The following is a 15,373-nucleotide window of genomic DNA, read 5'->3' as shown; positions in this document are numbered from 1 at the left end:
AGGGGGAGAGGGTGACACAGAGGAAAGCTGGGTCTGGAGGTTGGTCTTTCTAGACTTACGTTTTACCAGGAACCCCAGGCTGCCGTGCTGAGGAGGCGATGTGGGAAGTGGAGGGTAGAGGCAGGGAGATAGCCAAGGAGACCCGCTGTAAAAGGTCTTTGCCTTTAACGCGTACAATTATGAACGAAGGATCAAACTTTGTAAGCTATTCTTTAACTTTCCATTCTCATTTGATATTTCGTGAACATTTTTCCTTTCCATGCCATTGAATATCTCTCGACAGCATGATTTTTGATGCCTGACACAATTCTGGTTTAGGACATTGTATGGCAAAAGCAGAAATAATAAAAGCTGGCCTGATCTAGGATCACCGTGTTCAAGGCACTGCACTAGGAAACAGGGAAATCTCACTATGCCCATTTTCAGATGAGGAAACCAAAGGCATGAGACTCGCCCAGCTGCATAGCGATTTGCAAATGGTAGAGTTAATATCCAACCCAAGGGCTGAGACTCGAGGTCCCACCCCTCTGACCGCCTTACTGTTCTGCCTTTTATGAATAACATTGCCATAAGCATCCTTGTGGCTAAGTCTTTGTGAATATCAATAATTGTTTCCCGAGAATCAATTCCTAGAGGTGGCATTTCTAAGTCAAGCCTTTCAAGGTGACCACAGGGTCTATTTGTTTTGTAAATTAAACAAGTATGAGCAAATTGTGCCACATACTCAGAGGGACCATGTATGGTAGTCCATTTAAAAGCAATAATGGGGGCACCTGGGTAGCTCAGGCATTTGAGCGTCTGACTCTTGATTTCAGTTCAGGTCATGATCCCAGGGTTGTGGGATCAAGCCCTGCATCTGGCTCCACGCTGGGCATGGAGCCTACTTGGGATTCTCTCTTTCTCTCTCTCTCTTTCTCTCTCTGAAAGAAAGAAGGAAAGAAGAAAGAAAGAAAGAAAGAAAGAAAGAAAGAAAGAAAGAAAGAGGAAGGAAGGAAGGAAGAAGGAAAGAAAGAAAGAAAGAAAGAAAGAAAGAAAGAAAGAGGAAGAAAGAAAGAAAGAAAGAAAGAAAGAAAGAAAGAAAGAAAGAAGTGAGGGAGGGAGGAAAGAAAGAAAGAAAGAAAGAAAGAAAGAAAGAGGAAGGAAGGAGGAAGGAAGGAAAGAAAGAAAGAAAGAAAGAAAGGAGGGAGGGAGGGAGGAAAGAAAGAAAGAAAGAAAGAAAGAAAGAAAGAAAGAAAAAGAAAAAAGAAAGGAAAGAAAGAAAGAAAGAAAGAAAGAAAGAAAGAAAGAAAGAAAGGAGGGAGGGTGGAAGGAAGGAACGAAGGAAGGAAGAGAAGGAGAAGAAAAGAAAAAAGGGAGAAAAAAAAGCAGTAATTACCATTGGTCTGATGGGGTTTCTTGGAAGTGTGATTCCCTGTATACCTAGTTTCTCCAGAACAAGAACGTGGATGAGAATGGGCAGGCATTTCTCCAGAGTCAGCCTCTTTGCTCCCAGGGGCCACAGTAGGTTGGTGGCAGTACTTCTTAGCAGATTTTTGCACCAGGGACCGCGTCTTGGAGATCCAGGCAGGCATTCCCTGAGTGGCTCCACTGCAGGATGCCAGTGAGCAGGCGCGGTGACTCCCAGGTGTCCCCCAGCCCAGGGATGAAAGGATGTTAACTGGAGGGGTGTGCAGATACCCACTCGGCCACTTATCAGCCCCGCCTCCCTGGGCAGGCCAGTTCTTCAATCCCCCTAAGTAGAAATAACTCCTAGCTGGGGGGCTGTGGTCAGGGTTAAATGAGACAGTGTATTCGGCTAATACCTGGCCCCATCCAGGCTCTGGGTAAATTGTAGCTAATACCACCAGCAGCCCCTTTCGGATTTACATCCTGAGACCCTCTCTCCTCTTCTTGGGCTTGTTTTGCTCTGCCCAACCCACTCCTACCAGAAGAGAAATATGTGTTGAAAGGAAAGAATGCGTTTATACGGAGTCCCTAGAGCAGTCAGGTTCATAGGAGCAGAAAATAGAATGGTGATTGCCAAAGGCTGAGGGGAGGGGAGAAAGGAGAGGTGTTTAATGGGTACAGAGCGTCAGTTTTGCAAGATGCAAATGTTCTGGAGATTATACAACAATGTGAATATAGGTAACATTGCTGAACTATAAACCTTAAAAATGTGTAAGATGCTAACACTGTGTTTTGTGGGTTTTACCACTTTTTTTAAAGGACATCATGAACTTCGTGTCATAGTTTTCCCTTTACAATGTTAACTTGGATGGTCGAGGCAAGAGGGCTCATTGTGTTTTCTGGGTCTAATTTCTAAAGCTCTGTCACGGCCACCTTCTCAGCGGCTCAGCTACAACCACAGGAGACAGTTGTCACGTTCCTCTCGTTCTGTATCCAGGGGAAAGGCAGTGCTGAGCACTTAGCTTGCATCTCCCTATTTTATTTATTTTCTTAAGTTTATTTATTTTGAAAAAGAGAATGTGCACACAAGTTGGGGAGGGGCAGAGAGAGAGAGAGAGAGAGAGGGAAACACAGAATCCGAAGCAGGCTCCAGGCTCTGAGCTGGAAGCACAGAGCCCGATGTGGGGCTCGAATTTCCAAACTGTGAGATCATGATCTGATCCGAAGTTGGATGCTTAACCAGGGGAGCCACCCAGGTGCCCCTCATCTCCCCATTTTAAACATTAGAGGTGTTTTATTATCAGGGGTGGTAAGGCCAAATTCAAGAGATGACCGCCATTGCAAAGGTAGTTTCTTGCTCTCAAGTCCGAAGAGGAGGGGGCACGTCACAGCAAGGGAGGCTGCCTGGGGAAGCACCAGGGTCGTCCAGGAGGCAGAGGGATTAGGAGAAAGTGGGCAAGAGCTTTTCTTGTGGTTTCCATGGGAAGGAATGGGAGAGGCAGGGCGCGCAAGCTTAGGATTGGCTAGTTTGAGCGACCTGAGGGGGCTCTGGGACACAAGGGCTATCCGGTACCTGGCCTGGGGTGATCAGGGCAGGTGGACAGGGGCCCAGAGTGTGGGAGCCCCATAAAGGAGATGGTGTGGGGTGAGCTCTGGATTGGTGATTTGTATTTGAAATGCGTGCTCATGGATGAATTGTTTGCTATCTCTAGGGAACTGGCCAACCTTGGGAGAGGCGGTCTCCCTGGGGTCAGTAGGCCAGGCCCCAGATTCCAGAGCATGAGAATATAGAAATTAAGAAAATCTAGTTAATACGTTCCCCTTCTCCACACTGTTACTGAGTCCCCTCTCTCACGGAGCTGTGTTGCTTCCTAAGGACAAATCCGTTGTCTTCTTCCGAGTTTTCACGTTATCTGATATCCTGTAACACGGGGTTCTCATTCATTCCTGGCTGCCCTCCAGGACATCACCCAGGGGGGGATTTAAAAATCCCAATGTCCAGGCCTCCCCTCTGGCAATCACGTCTCCCCGGGGAGAGGCACAAGTCACCAGAGTGCAGCCGACGTTGAACCTCACCCTTTGCTCGTGCCCGGAACCTCCCACCTCCCATTTTGCTTCTGTTCCCATAGCTCCTAGGTCACTCCTTCCCAGAAGTGGGGTGTCAGCTCTAGAGCAGTGTAAATTTCAGATCTGCTACAGGAGCTGTAGAAACAACGTGGACACTTGGGTGGGGGCTGGAAATGCAGCCCCTGGAGCCCACCCTCAGCACTGATCCCGGAGGTCAGGGCTTGCCCCGGAATGTGCTCTTCTAACTACCCAGAGTAAGTTTTGGAGAGGTAACGTACAGCAGAATGACTTTTACGACGCAGATGGTTATATCCTTGTGTCATCTTTAGTTTCCTTCATTAGTATTTTAGAGTTTTCAGACTATAAGTCTTTCCCCTCTTTCGTTAGGTTGATTCCTAGGTAACTTACGGTTTTGGGGAGCAGTTGTAAATGGGATCGATTCCTTGACTTCTCTCTCTCTGTTGCTTCATTACCCGTATATAGAAATGCAACAGATTTCTGTACATGGATTTCGAGTCCTGTGACCTTACTGAATTCATCTATCAGTTCTAGTAGATTTTTGGTGGAGTCTTTAGGGCTTGCTATACATAGTATCGTGTCATATGCAAATAGTGAAAGTTTGACTTCTTTCTCACCAATCTGGATGCCTTATATTTCTTTTTGTTGTCTGGATGCTGGAGCTGAGACTTTCAGTAGTAGGTTGAATAAATAGGGTGAGAGCAGACAGCGTCTGTCTTGCGGCCCCTAGAGAGGCAGGATTCACTTCTCTTGGTGAGAGTGGCGCCTCCCACCTCCTTCCCCAGGAACCATACTCAGCATCTCAGCATGAAGCACCCAGAGCTTTGAACTGTATCTGTGAGCATCTATGCTTTATCTCTATTTATTTTCTGCCTTCATTAGCAAGATGTATCCTGCCGTATAAGAAAAGCCTAAAAGAAGCTATTTTGGGGGTCTAGGAATACTCAACATTTTTCCCCCATATAAATTAATGGCATGGCTTCTTAGCTTTACATTGTTTCAACTTAAGAAAGGTTTCACAACAGGGCACCTGGGTGGCTCAGTCGGTTAAGCCTCATGACTTCGGCCAGGTCATGATCTTGTGGTTCATGAGTTCGAGCCCTGCATCGGGCTTTGTGCTGACAGCTCAGAGCCTGGAGCCTGCTTCGGATTCTGTGTCTCCCTCTCTCTCTGTCCCTTCCCCACTTATGCCCTGTCTCTCTCTCTCTCAAAAAATGAATAAACATTTTTAAAAAAAAAGAAAGGTTTCACAGGAACAATCCGCTTTCAGATAGTGGGGGACACCTGCATTTGAAAGTTGGGGAGAGTAGATCTTAAAAGCTCTCATTATAAGAAAAAAACTGTAACTTAGTGATGATGGATATTAACTAGACTTATGGGTGATCATTTAGCAACATATGGAAATATCCAGTGGTTATGCGGTACACCGGAAACGAATACAATATTATATGTGAAGCATATCTCGCAAAATTAAAACTAAATAAATAGCACACCATTTGTCCCACGCCTCCCCTCATCCTATAGTTGCTCTCTGCTTTCTTCCTGATTGAATCAAGGTCCTACAGGAGATCAGATGTTCTGGTAAGAACTTCCTAAAACCAAAAACAAATGCTGATTAGTACTTGTGGCAAACACAGGAGCTCGAGCCCCAGAGTGACCACACATTTAAAGAGGTAGCTTTAAGACTGGAAGAGCCCGGGGGCGCCTGGGTGGCTCAGTCGGTTAAGCGTCCGACTTCAGCTCAGGTCACGATCTCGCGGTCCGTGAGTTCGAGCCCCGCGTCGGGCTCTGGGCTGATGGCTCAGAGCCTGGAGCCTGCTTCCCATTTTGTGTCTCCCTCTCTCTCTGCCCCACCCCCATTCATGCTCTGTCTCTCTCTGTCTCAAAAATAAATAAACGTTAAAAAAAAAAAATTAAAAAAAAAAAAAAAAAAAGACTGGAAGAGCCCAGAGCAATGCAGCCACAGCCAAGGCCATCAGAAACAAAGAAGAATTCTTCCCTAGGGCCTTCAGAGGGAGCATGGCCATGTTGACGACTTGACTTCGGGCTTCTGGCCTCCAGAAGATAAATTCTATTGTTGTGAGCCACCCAAGCTTGTAGTAATTTTGCCACAGCGGCCACAGAGACTAATAGAATCCCCAAACCAAAGAGCCAAGCATCCACAGGGCCTCGGGTCAGATTCAGTAGTTGCTCGAAGGGAGGCGGTCCCACCCAGTCTTTATGGTGGGTCGAGAGCACCGAGTCTTTATGGACCGCAGAGCCTAGGATGAGGAGCAGTGGGAGGAGGATGAGAATTGGGAGGAGAAGACGAAGAAAATTATATCATCATAATAATATCAGTAATAGCCTCACTCACTCTTTTGAGCATTTTATAGGCTGCTTTATTTAATCAATTCCTTACAACACTCTGGGTAATGAATATAATTGTCCCTATTTTATACAGCAGGAAAATGAGGTTGGGGAGGCTAAGGGCTTTCCTGCAGTCCATCGATTTTGTAAAAACCAACTCCAAAGTGCACAGCACTAACCACTGTGCAACACTTCTAGAAGCTTTCCAAAGCAGCCTGCCAATGTTAACCCCTAGAATAGCAACCGTTGTAACTGGGGTCGCTTCTGGGTGACTTTAGATGATCATCTGATGAGCTAGACCATGGGACATCCTACCTCTAGCTGTGGGGTGTCCGGGTGGTCAGAACAATAGAGGAACTCCCCAGGGATGCGGTCTTCCCACCATTGGCCAACACCCAAATGTCACCTCCTCTGTCAGCCTAGTGTGAGCACTTTCTGGCTAACATTTTTGGTTTAACAAGTGTGCACAGCAGAATTCAGCACGCCTGTCTCAGAGCAGGAGGAGCGGGTGATGGATGCCCCAGCACAACCTTGTGAGTTACGATCTTCGAAGCTTCTCATTTCCTCGGGAGTCTGGCACAGGTATAAGGCTGTATCATAGATCACGGATTCCCTTGGCCCAAGGTGGGAGACAGATTGTGCAGTGTGCCGCAGAGCCAAATGTGTCATCTGCCTATTATTATCTGTTACCATCCACTGCCGGTCTCAAAGACTGGGGCACTGTGAGTCCCATGGGAGCAGAGTTTTGGTCCCCAGCCAGAGATTTTGCCCTAGTGGGGTCTGAGGTTGGGACCCAGAATCTGCCCTCTCAACAAGCAGCCCCTGCCAGCTCTGGGCAGCTCATCCACAGATCGCATCTGAGGAAAAACAGATGAGACCATAAATTCCTAAAAGGCAGAGATCACCCTTGGATGCCCCACGCCTGTTCATGGCACCCACTCACTAAGTATTTCTTAAACAAATGAATAAATTAATTTCTTGCCAGTGGTTTTGGAAATCTGGCCAAAGGCAAGATTTTACATCCAAATTCGCTCTTTCTTTCTTGTGGAATGACCGGAAAAGAAAACAGCATAGTGTGAGAATTTGTCTCTTTCTAATGTGTACAGAGAACTTACTAACATAGCTCGTTTGAACTGATGAAATATACATACATTTGACCCTTGAACGAGGCACTTAGGGGAGCTAAGCTTAACTTCTGACTCCCACAAAAAAACTGAACTACTAATAGCCTACTGTTGACTGGAAGCCTTACTGACATAAACAGTCAATTAACACATGTTTTGTATGTTATGTGTATTACATACTGTGTTCTCACAATGAAGTAAGCTGGAGGAAAGAAAATGTTATTAAGAAAATTATAAGTAGAGGTGCCTGGGCGGCTCAGTCAGTTAAGTTAAGCATCTGACTCTTGATTTCGGCTCAGATCCCCATCTCACGGTTCATAGGTTCGAGCCCTTCACCAAGCTCTGCAGAGCCTGCTTGTGATTCTCTCTCTACCTCTCTTTCTGCTCCTCCTCCCACTCATGGGCACATACTCTCTCTCAAAATAAATAAAAACTAAAAACAAAAATCATAAGGAAGAGAAAATGCATTTATGGTACTGTACTGTATTTATCAAAAAAATTTGCACAGACCCTCACAGTTCAAACATGTATTGTTCAAGGATCAAGTGGATATTGAATGGCACCTGATCAAGATGGCAAGGCCGCCTTTATCCAGGACCATTGAGATAGGTACAGGGTCTGGTGCAGGGGGATTTTGCAGTAGGGGAGAGAAATGGCGCTCAGTCTCTAACACAGCAAGGTCGAGGTGGAGGAGGAGGGTAAGGCTTGCAGCCAGGGAGCAGGGTGGGAGTCAGTGTGTGGAAAATTCCTGAGAAGAAACATCAGGGGTAAGGGAGGTTCCGGCTAAGCCCACCTGACAGGAATCTTGCTGAAGGCAGGTCAGGGGGATCAGACATCACTTGGGGAAGGGTGGAGGGTGACAAACCTGGTCAGATATTGAGGCGATCAGACATGAGGTGATCAAATATTGAGGGTGGGGGTTTCCTGCTAAACTGACTTAGCCAGGTTCTTGCAAAAACCAAGTTTTACAAGGAAGTGTGCAGACGGGTCTAAGAGGAGGTTCAGGAGCCTGACTAAAGTTTGGTCAAACAAAGAATCTGTCATGACTAAGACACACATTTTTTGGGGGGGGGGGGGAGGGGTTGTTGTTGTTTGTTTTGTTTTGCTTTTCAAGTGTTCTTTTTTTTTTTTCTTCACATTCTAACATCTCTAAGACTGGGATGCATCTTACAACTGTGGTCGTTGGCATAACTGTGGTGGTTGTCACCTACGCGCCATTGTCTGCGGCCGGGTGGGGGGCAGTGGTCACAATGACTCATGGTGTTATCACTCCAATGCGCAGTCCAGTAATGAGCATCGCTGGTACCAGGCTGTTTAAACTGCTTTCAAAAAGGTTACATCCTAATTCTGTGACAAAACAGAGAGTTCTGGCATGCGCACCAAGTTACACATGAAAACACCACAGCGGGGTGTGCATTTCGCATCAGTATCCCAGGAATTACTTGAATTCCACATGCTCCCACAACACAGAAACCAAATACTTCATAGGGCCTAAGAAAGGAAGTGCGCAGGCAGATGGCTTTGTATTCTTTATGAGAAGGTGAGTCAGGTGTGGCCACCAAAGGAGACAGAGGGGCTCGGGAAGACAGTGTCTTATACTCCCAGGTCCTAGAAACAGGTACCCCACACAGGGCGACACAGAGAAGACACCAGGTAGTCAGGAGGCAGGAGCGAGAGGAAGGTTTAGGCCACTGCCTATATTGGGGTTTCCTGGGAAGGCCAAGGCAGGGCAGTGTGAACACCGTAGGATTGGCTGGTTTGAATCATTTGGGCGAGCTCTGGGCTATCGCGGTGATTTCTAGTCCCTGACACCTAGCCCTGGGACGATTCACGCAGCCCCAGGCTGCGTGGGGCCAGAGGGAGGACGTCCAGCTCTGGACTGGTCAGCTTGCCTATAGGGCAGGCTCCTGCCCGGCCCTTTGCTGTCTCTAAGAATTGGCTAGCCCTGGGAGAGGCAGATCTCCTCCCCCAGGAAGGTCTTCTAAGACATCAAAACATCACAATACATAGAAAATGTTAAATATTTGTAATACACATAGGAAGCTGCATTGCGTTTTGCTAGCAAGACATAGGCAAAACAAAAACTAACACGCCAGTTCTTGTGTGGCACAGGACAGCCATTAAGACACTGTGGGACCCCTGGGTGGCTCAGTCGGTTAAGCGGCTGACTCTTGATTTCGGCTCAGGTTATGATCTCACGGTCTGTGATGAGAGAGAGCCCCCTGTCACACTCCGCGCGGGGCATGGAGCCTGCTTAAGATTCTGTCTCCCTTCTGTCCCTCTCCCCTGCTTGCACTCTCTCAAAAAACAATTTAAAGGGGCGCCTGGGTGGCTCAGTCGGTTGAGCAGCCGACTTTGGCTCAGGTCATGATCTTGCGGTCCGTGAGTTCGAGCCCCGTGTCGGGCTCTGTGCAGACCGCTCAGAGCCTGGAGCCTGTTTCAGATTCTGTGTCTCCCTCTCTCTCTGACCCTCCCCTGTTCATGTTCTGTCTCTCTCTGTCTCAAAAATAAATAAACATTAAAAAAAAAATTTTTTTTTTAATTTTAAAAAATTGAGAATTACCAAAGACGCTCTGAGTCAGGGTTTACTTGGAAGTGTTTATACCTTGCTAATGTAGGTAAAATAATGAAGCCTCTTAAAATCAGTGGGCCTTAGAGTCAACGAAAGACAAAATGTGTATGTTTTCCACACCTTTTCTCATTTAGTCCTTACAACACATACAGATGAGTGTTATTCTACCCATGTCACAGATAACGTAGTTGAGGCTCATAGAATATAAACACTTAGAACACCTGATGAATGACTTCACAGGAAGACCAAATGCTGAGTCTGACCCACTCTGAGGTCCCCCCCACTTAGAGTGCTACCCCCATGTCACACCCCAACGTCTTGGATTCTAGAAGCTCTGCTTCACGGGAGACACTGCCCTTCTATCCAACACATCATTCAAGCAAAAACACTTCCAGTTTGGTGTTTGCTATTAGGTGGAAACCCAGGAAGCAATGAAATGTCACCTTTGCATTCACAGCCATCGTATAGGTGGCCTTTGTTTGTATAACAGCAGGAGAGCCATATGCAGCCGGGCTCATTTGAAATTGTCTGCTGGAAATCATGTAGGGCTTACAAAACTTAGAAGTTGACAAATCCCTTTTTAAATGTTTTAATAATTTTTATTTTATTTTTTTACATCTTATTTATTTTTGAGAGAGAGAGAGAGAGAGACAGAACACAAGAGGGGGAGGGGCAGGGAAAGAGAGAGAGAGAGAGACAGAATCCGAAGCAGGCTCCAGGCTCCGAGCTGGCAGCACAGAGCCTGATGCAGGGATCGAACCCAGAGCCGTGAGATCATGACCTGAGCCAAAGTCGGACGCTTAACCGACTGAGCCGCCCAGGCGCCCCTGGTTGTTTTATTTTTATGTAGACCCTCTTAGCTCATTAACCATGAGCAAAGCCACAGGCAAATTGGCTCCTGTCACAGGACACACCTTAAATACCAGGGGGCTCAAACTCTGCTGACAGAAGGGGTTGAAATTCCAGAGCTGTGCTTTCTGCCAGACCTCCACCTCTGTGGGAGAAGAGCCACAGAGATCCCAGTTGGAGGAACTGAAAAGAGAGGACCCGCGTGCCACGTTCCCGCTTCACTGCGACCTCCTGAGAGTTCAATGGCACCGGTGATGGAGTCAGGAAACATTTCGCAAAGCATAAATGCCAAACATTCAGACACAAATTGATTCAGGAGTCCCTGGGTGGCTCAGTCGGTTAGGTGCCCAACTCTTGATTTCGGCTCAGGTCATGATCTCATGGTTTGTGTGATCGAGCCCTGAGTGGGGCTCTGTGCTGACAGTGTGGAGCCTGCTTGGGATTCTCTCTCCCTCCCTCTCTTTCTCTGCCCCTCCCCCATTGTCTGCCCCCACCCCCACCTCTCTCTCTCTCTCTCAAAATAAATAAATACACTTTTAAAAAAGAATTAAAACATGAATTTATTTAGACGCAAAACCCTCAGGAGAACCTCAGGACAGCACCCCCAGGGACCCACGTACCCACAGTTGACTGAGACTGTCCCTCCCATCTAGCGTATTGTGCGATGGGATTGTACTTGCCACCTGCCTTGATAGGGACCCCTCCCTGACCTTGCCTACTGCCTTGTGATTTGCAAGGAGCTTTTATAAACATGTAATGTTCACAGCAGCCCCGGGAGGTAGGTACAGAAGTAGAATCAGGGGCTGAAAAGTTGGGAATTGTTCTCCAGATTCCAAGGCCAAGGAGCAGAGCCCAGGGTCATAGCTTAGATCTTCTGGAGTTTACCTTGTTGCCCAGGTTCCACTACCCCTTGCACCTCATTTGTTCATCTTGACTTTTCATTAGTTGGTTAGTATTTTGGCAGAGGCATGGGTAAATAAGTTAAGCTTGCCCGGCTCCCTACCCAGCTAATACTTGTTCAGTCAGGGTCATGAATGTCAACATGGGCCAGGGCCAAAGGACTAGAATGATTTAAAAAATTTTTTCTTTTAAAGTTTATTTATTTTTGAGAGACAGAGACAGAGAAGGAGTGGGGAAGGAGCAGCGAGAGACGGAGACACAGAATCCCAAGCAGGCTCCAGGCTCTAAACTGTCAGCACAGAGCCTGGCGCGGGCCTTGAACTCACGAACCGCGAGATCATGACCTGAGCCGAAGTCGGTCACTTAACTGACAGAGCCACCCAGGCGCCCCAGGACTAGAATGATTTAATTGATTTTTCATCTTGATTAGGAAGGTAGCCTCTTCAATACCATTTTCCACCATATGTCATGGGCCTGGGCAAGAACGTAAGGGCAGAGGCTTCTAGGGTGACCAGCCCTCCGTTAGAACTGGCAAGTTCTTGGGTGGTTTGGGGAACTCACCTTTGGGGAAAAAAAAAAAGACTGAAATCACTATTAAAAACTTCAATCAGTTGGGGTGCCTGGGTGGCTCAATTAGTTGAACATCTGACTCTTGATTTGGGCTCGGGTCATGATCTCACGGTTCGTGAGATCAAGCCCCATGTCGGGCTCTGCACTGACAGCATGGAGGCTGCTTGGGATTCTGTCTGTCTCTCTGTGTCCCTCCCCCACGCTCTCTCAAAATAAATAAATAAACATTTTTTAATGAATAAATTAAGAAAAATGAAAAATTCAATCAAGTGACTGAGAACAGACACGAGGGATCTTTTTTTTTGGGGGGGGGTGGAAATGCTCTAAATGGATGGTGAGGACAGTCACACATTATAAATTGACTAAAAAAAAAAATCACTGAATTATAACCTTACAATGAGAAAATTCTATGATATGTAAATTATGTCTCAATAAAGCTATTTGGAAACAGCAAAATACCATCAAAAATAATTTTAATCAAATACATAAGCTGTGTCTGTCTTTATTACAAATGAAAAGGCACACTTTTACCCAGATTTAGGGTTTGGTTCTGTTTTCAGAATAGAGGCGTGCCATGTTAGAAAAATTGCAGAAGATAGAGAAAGAAGTTCGAAAATGGCTTTATTGGGGGGCTTATTCCCCCCCCCCCAGTAAAAGTGGAGGAAGGGTGCCTGCAGATGTGATTTTCGAGAAGGAAAAAGTTTTTGCAAGGCAGCCCTGTCACAACCTGAGAAGTTGGAAGTGCTGGCCTCAGGTTTTCTGCAACACGAGTAAGCCACTGCGGTCCTGGGAGCCCCAGGAGCAGGCTACTTGGGACGTCATGTGTTCTACCTGGAGGAACCCGGCATTGGCAGGTCTTCCTTCTGGCATCTTGAAGAAGTGCTAAGTGTCTCAGATTTCATTAAAATACCAAGCTAGATCCATTTTTAAACAAGTGCCATATGCTTTGTGCCTCCGGCAAAATCTTCATACGTGGATCAGGGACTTTAAAAACCCTACCTTCGATGCAACACCTCGAAACTAGTTCAGAAGGCAAAATAAGAAGTTGGCTTTTCACAGCTAAATGCACAAATAAAATTCTCAAAGATGCGCTTGGTAGCTAATGACTCTAAGCAAGTAATACACAGTGGCTTCCTCTAAAGAAAGGTGGTAACACACCTACGTAGAAACACAGTTTGTGAGTGTCGGGTGGGTTGTTGGGGGCTTTTCAGAAATACTTAAAACAGCAATCGTTCTTTCTCGTAACTAGATCGAGAGTAGTTGATCTGAATCATAATCTGCATCTGGAGAAAGGAATTCGTGCACACAACAAAACCCTGAGGACACTAAGGTATCCTTGACCTGGGTCCTACCCAGGACAAAGGAAAGGGGATAAGAGCCTATGGGGAGAAGACAAGATGTTCTCTTCCACTTGTGCCACCTTTTTGTTTTTTAAATTTATTTATTTTTGAGAGAGAGAGAGAGAGAAAGAGAGAGAGAGAAAGAAAGAGAGAGAGAGAGCTCGAGTGGGGGAGGGCAGAGACGGAAGGAGAGAAAGAATCCCAAGCAGGCTCCACACTGTCAGCACAGAGCCCAGCGTGGGGCTCAATCCCAGAAACCGTGAGATCATGACCTGAGCTGAAATAAAAAACCAGACGCTTAACTGACTGAGCCGCCCAGACGTCCCTCTGCTTGTACCGTTGTAAGCAAATTGCTGAATTTCTATGGTTTCCTCATCTGTGAATGGGAATAATAATCTATCATCAGATGGCTATGAGAAAGAAATGAGAACATACTTTTAGAACATTCTGTATATTTTTTTATCTTATCCAAATACGAGATGTTATTATTATTTCTTTGATCAGAGCAAAAATTCAGTCTGCATTAGATGCTGTATATATATGTGGAACCCTAAAAGTTGGCTACTTAAGATTAGAGTTTCCCAACTAGGGTGCATGGCCCTGGAGCAGCGAATGGGCTACTGGTGTGTCTAAGGCATTTACCTTCTTAGCCCTCTGATGGTCATTCTAGTATTCCATACAAATATTTTCTGTATGTGTCCTGGGGAAGAAGCAAGGATTGAATAGAGACTGGTGAGGGGCCAAATCCCCAGGCTACACTGTGTCTCCCACGGATCTAGCATTAAATCCTACATCTGCAGCCAGCAGAATTTCAATAGAGGGGACAAGTAAGTCCCATCCACATTTGCTCCAAAAGCATCAGTGGGAGCTCGTCCATCTGGGCCACAGAGTGTAATCCGGGTCAGAAGCAGCCTGGTGTTCATGACTGCCTGGGGCGCTGCTACACTCCAGCCCTTGCCACTCTTACAAAGAGTCCCTACGTCCACCGCCCTTGCTTCTTCTCTGTTCCTGCTGAAACACATCCTTGCCCTTGCTCCGCAATGCTAACTTGTGGCAAATATTAAGTCTTAAGTAAACCACCACTTATATCATGGAAGTGGTAGCCAGGGATTAAACCAGGGCTCCGGGGTGAATCTACTACTTTCCAGGTAGGGAAAAGGTCGTCGGTTTCACTGGGTCAAAAGCCAGGTTCAGTGAGATAAGCTATGGTTGTGGTTCCCACAACCGAGAACAGCTAACTCCCTGGGCACTTTGTTAAAACGCGGATTGCGGAGCCCCGCCCCCAGAGCTCTGAGTCAGTAGGTCAGGGCAGGGCCTGATAATCTGCATTTGAAACAAGCCCCTGGGTGATGCCAATAGTGTAAGGGCAGAGAACCCCTGCGCCATGAAAATGGCTTAGCCTGGCACGTAATACATTTTAGGCACTACTAAGAAAAATAATCAATTAAAGACTTGCTCCCTTAAAAAGCTTCCCAATTCTGTTCTATTTGAAAACGTCCCCCACGAGTCCTGCCCGAGTTGAGAAACAAACAAACAAAAAAAATCTGGTCTCCTTCAGCTCCCTTTTCTTAGAAATTCAGACACGCGGGGTAACACCTGTTTCTAAACACAGCTACTTGACGTATTACCTTCGGCGGCTCTTGCATATTTTTTCATTGCCAATAAAGTTATTGAAATTGAAATATACCATCTGTTTGAGAGTTTGCATCAAAAAGACAGGTGACAGGGTTGCAGGTAATGACGGAGTCAAGCTGTTTCAACAGCGAACTTTCCCATCTGCCAAAATTGACTTTGTTTCTTAGATTTGGCGCTTGTGGACCCGACACGTTCTTCCGGCGTAGGAATTAAAAATCCATTATTACAAACACCAATTGGTTCTCGAAGCAATATTAACAACTACAGAGAATGGGCCCACCAAACTTCCTGCCCTTTGGCTTGAGTAGAGCCAGCAAAACCAGAAAATTCTATTGGAGATCTATATACATGCTATAATATATAATGTATGCATATATACCTATGTGTATATATGTAAATGTGTATTTTTAAATCTGTGAATTAAAATCTAGATGTGCCTGTGCATACAGTGAGTACCTGAGTTCTTTACTGTTTGTGTAAAATAGTTCAAAAGAACTACTTCTCTTTGGCATGGCACAAGGAGCCTTTCATTCCCTGAGGAGTTCACGGCCCCGCCCCCAGGA

The 15,373-nt window shown here is 46.2% G+C and overlaps 1 protein-coding gene across 2 annotated transcripts in view; it reads left to right on the top strand.

Moving 5' to 3' along the window:
• The window catches only part of GPR45 (G protein-coupled receptor 45), a 110,682-nt gene that overhangs the window by 57,590 nt on the left and 37,719 nt on the right, over nt 1-15,373 (top strand). The window lies entirely within an intron of this gene.

The sequence above is a fragment of the Panthera pardus genome, unplaced genomic scaffold, assembly GCF_024362965.1.
Source record: "Panthera pardus isolate Hobbes unplaced genomic scaffold, ASM2436296v1 HiC_scaffold_25, whole genome shotgun sequence".
NCBI lineage: Eukaryota > Metazoa > Chordata > Mammalia > Carnivora > Felidae > Panthera > Panthera pardus.
Note: the sequence above shows the minus strand (reverse complement) of the source record. Positions and strands in the feature narration are given on the sequence as shown.